This window comes from Procambarus clarkii, chromosome 47, assembly GCF_040958095.1.
Source record: "Procambarus clarkii isolate CNS0578487 chromosome 47, FALCON_Pclarkii_2.0, whole genome shotgun sequence".
In the NCBI taxonomy this organism is placed as follows: Eukaryota; Metazoa; Arthropoda; class Malacostraca; order Decapoda; family Cambaridae; genus Procambarus; species Procambarus clarkii.
The window spans coordinates 32425-40000 of record NC_091196.1 but is presented as its reverse complement, the minus strand read 5'-3'; the positions used below and the strand labels follow the sequence as shown (position 1 = coordinate 40000).

Here is a 7576-nt window from a genome sequence, read left to right as displayed (position 1 = left end):
TCAAATTTGCTTTGGTACAGGTACGTTGACGATATTTTGTGCCTGTGGCCGGTTAATCGTGACGAAACTGATTTTCTCAATCAAATCAATTCGCTGGTTCCGTCAATTAAATTCACAATTGAGTACGAAGTGAATGGTGTTCTGCCTTTTTTAGACATCATGATTCATAGAATTGGTAGAGTTTCAAATTCAATGTGTATAGGAAACCTACCAATGTGTGCTCGTATGTACATTTCTATTCAAATCATCATGTTCAGGTCAAGCGGGCAGTTTTTTCTGGTATGTTTCTCAGAGCACTGAGAGTTTGTAGTCCGGAATTTTTCGATGAAGAAATAGCAAATATATTTGAAATTGGGAAGAAGTTAAAATACCCAAAATCGATCTTGGATCTTGCGTTTGGTCAAGCAAAAAGGACTTTCTACAAACAGACTACTAAGTCGAAACCAGAACTGAAAAATTCGTTGGTATTACCATATTCTGAGGGTCTAGTAAATCTTGCCCCAGCCCTGAAGAACCTTAATATTAATCTAGTGTTCAAAAATGATAATACAGTTAAGTCCATGTTAATTAAGAACTCGCCCTCGTCTGTAGCAGGTTGTGTGTATTCCATCCCTTGTAATGAGTGTGCATGTGTTTACATCGGCCAGACTGGTAAATCTCTTTCCTCGCGTTTAAAACAGCATTCATATGCTATTCGTACAGCCCAGCAATCCAGTGCATTGTATTTACATTCCAGTTTATGTAATCATTCTATCGACTTCACAGGGGCAAAATGTATTGTTAAAAGTAAGGATTTTGTTGAACGAAACGTGATCGAGTCTGCTCTGATCAAACATTGTAACAACAGCCTTAATGTGAGCCCCGGTATGTACAAGTTGGATCCCTATTTAAGCCTCAATATAGCACGTCAAAACAATATAGCAATCATTTAAACACGTATGGCACTTGGAGATATTAAAAGGAGCTGCCTTGTATGGGCCAATAGGCCTTCTGCAGTTACCTTCTTTCTTATAATTCCTTTCCTCCACTTATTTTTGGTGGTCAGGTGATCTGCCCAGGCGGATATAAAGGTCTGATCAGCAAACTTATCTTCATTCTACTTTGCTCTGATGAAGGCGAATTAGCCGAAAACGCGTTAAGCATTTTCTATTTTTCATATGTGGTTATTCTGCATATATATATATATATATATATATATATATATATATATGCCCAAGATTACCATAAAAGTGCCGTTGGGGCGGTGGGGAAATAGCCTTGGCTACCATCGTCTATTGTATGGTAATTGATGGTCGAGTGGTTAAGATACCATGTACACCAGTTGCATAGTGCTCCTGCAACTATGCAACTGGTGGGTTCGAGTCACTTCTGTGGTGTGGAGTTTTCAGTTGCATATATGCCTGGAGGCCATTCAAACTTGTTATATATATATATATATATATATATATATATATATATATATATATATATATATATATATATATATATATATATATATATAGAGGAAAATTGAAACAAGAATTTTCGTAAGTACTTTCGTATATTAATACATCTTCAGAAGGAGTTACTCCTTGTGAGGATGTATTAATATACGAAAGTACTTAAGGAAATTCCTGTTTCAATTTTCCTCCGTGGTCTGACACTGTCATATTGTCATATTATATTATATACATATATATATATATATATATATATATATATATATATATATATATATATATATATATATATATATGGGCAGGATGGCAGATAATGCTAGTCTCAACGGTGAAATAATGTTTAACAGCGAATCATTAGGTGATGTTTATTAAGAGTTCGATAGTTATTCACTCTCTCAGTCTGACAGTCAAATATACATAGAGAGAAAATATATAAGATTCTAAGTCCTCAAAGGATGGTAATCAATGATTTTTCTTTAGCAAGCATAATTTCAAATTCATCTTCACACATTTAAAGTTTTACCTAAGTTCTACACACTACTTCATTCATCTTAGGTCATTTTTTTCATACCCTATCTAAATAACAAATGCTCTGAAGATATATATTTTTTTATTTCAATACTGAAACATTACATCATTCTTCATTTTTGCATCATCATTATCATTATCATCATCATGCAACATAGACAAGAGCTGTGCTACATCATGTGCAACATATATTGCACGGGATCCCGCGTCCGGTTCTAGTCCTCAATCCTCCAACTCATGACCTGTGACCTCTTACTGACCTCCTTGCTGTCAACATTTAAAGTGACAGCGCTCGATCCGATGACATTTAATAACTTCATAATGACAAAATCTATCGATCTTTCTGCCATAATTTAAAATTTATAACTTAGACATTACAGCTAGGACTACAAGTGTTGTTCTGTAACAACTACTGTCTTCAGAGACAGTAAAGCTAGGACGATCAGTGTTGTTCTGTAACATCAACTACTGTCCAAAGAAATAGTACAGCCAGGACTACCAGTGTTGTTCTGTAACAACAACTACTGTCCACAGAGGTAGTGCAACTAGGACTACCATTCTTGTTCCGTAGCATCATCTACTGTCCAACACTTTTAATTCAAAATGGAAGAACCTGCATTTTGGTAATTTCTTTAATATTATGTGTTCAGAAAGTTATTTTTCTACTTGCCAATTAGTCCAAATTATCCCTCATTGGTGTGAGATAAACTTTACCTTCCTGTGTATAGTCAACTGCGAGCTTATGTTGACAGGCGGCTGCATCAGCTGAAACAATCAACCAGTTCGTTAGCAAGACAACGCGGGGCAAGATCCCAGTCCTGGTGACCGCCGCCGACGTCAGAGATGTGCCGATGGTGCTGGTGAACGCAGCCTACTTCAAGGGCCTTTGGCTGACCGCCTTCAAGAAACAAGATACATCAAAAAGGAAGTTTTTCACCACCCCGGACCAGCACACTCTCGTTGACATGATGACGCAAACTGCTGACTTCAGAATCGGTGAGTTAACTGCAGCGTCCTCAACTAATAAGTTAAAAGATTAAAAAATATGTAATAATTTGTTTTGGTTTATTAGTCGATGTCCAGTGCTTTAGTGAACATTATAATGTTTGTGTGTGTGTGTGTGTGTGTGTGTGTGTGTGTGTGTGTGTGTGTGTGTGTGTGTGTGTGTGTACTCACCTCTTTGAGCCTGCAGATTCTAGCGTTGGCTCTTGGATCACGCCTTTCTAGCCTTCGGTTGTTTAAAGCAATGACTCTTGTCCTACTTCTCTAGCATACCTAGTTTTAAAGCTATGAATAGTGTTTGCTTCCACAATGTGCTCCTTTAGTTCATTCCATTTCCCCACTACTCTCACGGTAAAAGAAAACTTTCTGACATCTCTGACTCATCTGAGTTTCCAGCTTCCATCCTTGTCCCCTTGTTCTGTTGGTATTCCGTGTGAACAGTTCGTCTGTTTCCACTCTGTCAACCCCCTAAGTATTTTGTATACTGTTATCATATATCCCCACTCCCTCCTTTTTTCTAATGTCGTCAGGCTCAGTTCGGTTTAGCAAAGATAAATCCTAAAGTTTTTTTTCAGTTATATGAAACAAAGATTAGGGAAACGATACATTTACAACTGAGACAGGTCATATAACTGATAATGACGAAGAGATGAGTAGTATTTTTAATAAATATTTTATCTCTGTATATACTAAGGAGGAACTTAACATTATGCCTTCAGCCAAACAAGTCTATGTGGATGGGGAAGAGAATAGGTTGACTAGTTTAGCAATTTGAGTTGCCAATGAGGATGTTATTAAACAAATAGTGAAACTCAAGCCAAACAAATTCCCAGTGCCAGACGAAGTGTTTGCCAGGGTGCTTAAAGAATGCAAAGAGGAGCTTTGAGGCCTTTGTGTACCATATTTAACAAATCATTAGTCAGGCAGAGTGACAGTGTCGTGAAAGTAAGTAATTATCAAAAGAAGGCACCAAACCGAGAAGGCTATGTAGCACCATCAAATGTGCGGAATAATCAGAGGGCGCTAAATATCACCAAGATTGCCAATACGAGAACAAAAACGTATAAGGCGAACGATATCAAAAGTATCCGAGTCACCAAGAATTCTATTGAGGGACAGGCGACCGCGAGGGGCGGTCGGAAAGCAAGACACACGCTCGTCCTGGAAGTCAGGACATTCAAGAAGGATATGCACGACTGTAAGAGGAACAATGCAATTAGGACAAAAAGGAGCAGGGCGGTGCTCCATCAAGTGACCATGGGTTAAGCGAGTATGGCCAATACACAACCTCGCCAGAGCTGTTTCCCATCGCCGGTTACGGTGGTAGGAGGACGAGCACGAGGAGACACAACATTTAAGAGTACGTAGTTTGTTACCAGTAACAGATGACCAAGAAGCCTGCCAACGGGTAAGGATGGAGGAATGGATAACCGGGTAATATTCGGAATATGGAATACCTTTACGAGAGATGGGACAAGAGCGGACAGCTTCCTTGGTGGCAGCATCCGCACGCTCATTTAAAGACACGCCAATATGGCTGGGAACCCAACAAAACTCAACCGACTTAAATTTACTGTGAACAAAAAACAGCCAGTGCTGGATCTCGACAACTACTGGATGAACCGGAACCAAAAGCTTCACGGAATCTTTGTACTCAAGGGGATGACCATAGTGTGACAAAGAGGGACGAAGAACGACCCGTTTCCGAGTAAAAGACATGGCACAAGTCTTAGAAGTAGAGAAATTGAAACCATGATCGGTGGCCCAAGACGACACGGCATCAATCGCAAGTTGAAGCCGACGCTGAAGGAGAGGCGAATCATCACCCTGACAGCAAAGGGTATGATCATCGACATTAGAGAGCGGAGAAGACACCTGAAGGAAGAGAGGAAAGAAGACCATTGAGGGCAACCAGAAAAAGAGTAGTGCTCAGAACACTACCCTGGGGCACACCTTCGTATTGCTGAAAAGAGGCAGAGAGAGCGGTACCAAGGCGCACCCGAAAGGAACGACGAGAGAGGAAGCTGCAGAGAAAGAGAGGGAGATGACCACGAAGGCCAAAAGAATGAAGCTGGGATAGAATATGATATCGCCAAGTGGTGTCGTAAGCCTTTTCCAGGTCAAAAAGGACGGCAACAACGGAGGTCCTCGCAGCAAAAGCAGTACGAATATAGACCTCCAAGTTCACCAGGACATCTGTCGTGCTGCGGCACTTGCGGAAACCAAATTGAGAAGGGGAGAGGAGGTGGTGTTCCAGGAACCACATCAGACGAACGTTAACAATACGTTCAAAGAGTTTGCAGACACAACTTGTGAAGGCAATAGGGCGAAAGTCCTTAGGGGAAGTTCCCAGAGACCCTGGTTTGCGAACAGGGAGGACAACGGCATCGAGATAGTCCTCAGGGACTGACGACGACTCCCAGATTATACAGACTCAGTAAATACTGAGACGTGCACGGAGGGAGATGGCGAAGCATCTCATAATGAATACCATCGGAGCCCGCCGCCATAGAACCGCAGAGGGCCAGGGCAGAACGAAGTTCAGAGAGAGAGAAGGGACCGTTATAGGAAAGTCGAAGACGAGTGCAGAAATCTAAAGGACGAGACTCAAGGACAGGTTTACGAAGAAGGAAAGATTGGGGAAGATGAAGACCAGAGCAAACAGAAGAAAGTGGGAACCAGTTCGGTAGCGACCTGCAACGGGTCCGCCACAAGAGTACCATGGAGGTAAAGGACCGGTGAAACAGGAACGAACTTACCCGCTATCTTGTGGATACGCTTCCAGATCTGTGGCAGGGGATTTCGGACGTAATTGTGGAGACATAAGATGCCCAACAATCACGTTTAGCCGTCGCGGATGGCCCTACCGGCCACCGCACTCGCTTTCCGAAAGAAAAGAATCGGCCGTCTGCCGACGGCGGTGCCTCTTCCAGGCTGCACGCTTACAGCGGACAGCACGAGCACAGTCTGCATTCCACCAGGGAACGCACTTCCGCGGACCCTGAGAGGAAGAGCGAGGAATAGAGAGGAAGGCAGCGTCGAAGACAGTGTCATGAAAAAGGAAGAGAGCGCGAGGGAGAGGCAGAAGGGAGAGGTCAGAGAGAGCAGCACTGAGGGTAAAGAGGTTCCAGTTCACTTTAGCAAACTGCCACCTAGGGAAGGAGAGGAAGGACGAAAAGAGAAAAAGGAAACAAGGATGGGGAAATGGTAACTGCCATGGAGGTCATCAAGAACCTGCCACGTGAAATCTAAGTAAAGAGAAGAAGAGCAAAGAGAAAGATCAAGACAGGAAAGGGTGCGAGTCCGAAAGTCCAAATGAGTGGGCTCACCAGAATTCAGAAGAGACAGGGAAGAAGAGAGGATAAACGGTTCAAGAAGACGACCTCGGGTATTCGTTAGAACATCACCCCAAAGAGAATGACGACAATTGAAATCATCCAGCAGGAGCACAGGCTCCGGCAAGGAGTCTAGGAGGTGTTTCAGATCAGGAAGAGAAAGCGGGACACTCGGGGGGAGATAAATGGAACAAACTGTGTACCATTTCCCACAAAAATACGAGCAGCAGAACAATGGAGAGGCAAAGGAAAAAGTAAAGGAACAAAGGGAACATCAGCACGAATCAAGAGAGCAGAAGAATTAGGAGCCCCAGCAACAGCTGGAGGGGGGGGGGGGAGAGAAAGGAATAGCCACGAAAACGACCAGGACGAGCACCAAGCATCGGCTCCTGGAGACAGACACAAAGGGGTGAAAACTGCGAAATCAGAAGTTGGAGTTCGAGGAAATTGGCGTAATAACCTTGAACGTTCCATTGAAGAATAGACATCGACGAGAAGAGAAAGGACAACGACAGAGAACAAGGAAGAAACAAAGGCGAAAGAGCAACACAGCACGTTAAAGGAGATCAGGGTCAGCAAAGTCAGGGTTAGGGGGCATGGGTAAACTGAGCAAATACGGAGGGAAGGAAGTGGGAGAACAGACCAGAGGTGGAAGGGCGGTTTCCGGAGGACGAGGAGGAAGAGGAGGAGACAACCGAGAGGAGCAGTCAAAGACAGCAGCAGGAAGAGGGGAGTAGAAACAGGTGGGCGCACCTCAGCAAGGGCAGCAACCGAGAAGGAAGCGGGGGCCAAAGAAACCTCCATAGCAGGACCAGGGGGCGCAACCACCGAAATGGGAGTGGGAAGGAGCGATAGAGGCAGAAGTAGGGGCCGAGGAAGAAAGCGAAACCTTCTTACCCGCCGGGGAGGAGGAAGGAGAGGAGCCAGGCTTACGCTTCTGACGTAAAGAGACAGGTGTCCCAGCAACAACGTACCGGGCAACGGATTCTAGCATCCCAACAGCGCTGAACGAGAGCACACACGACTGCCATTTGGAGAGCAATGGACATCAGCCCGCACCGACAGGCGGTGGGGAGAGTCAAGAGACGGAGGGGAAGGATGGGAAGGAGGAACGGAGGGAGACGAGGAAGAAGACACAGGAGACAAGACAGACCGGGTAGAAAGGATGGGAACCCAGACAGAGGACCAGGAGGTGGATCCTTTCGGACAGAACTCAAAGGAACAGAGGAGGGGGGCAGTGGGCGTATCAGGGTCCAAGGCCCGGAAACGGTT

At 44.0% G+C, this 7576-nt stretch overlaps 1 pseudogene; it reads left to right on the top strand.

Annotated features, from left to right (window-relative positions):
* LOC138350725 (leukocyte elastase inhibitor-like) overlaps positions 1-7576 on the top strand; it is a 34188-nt pseudogene that overhangs the window by 2888 nt on the left and 23724 nt on the right.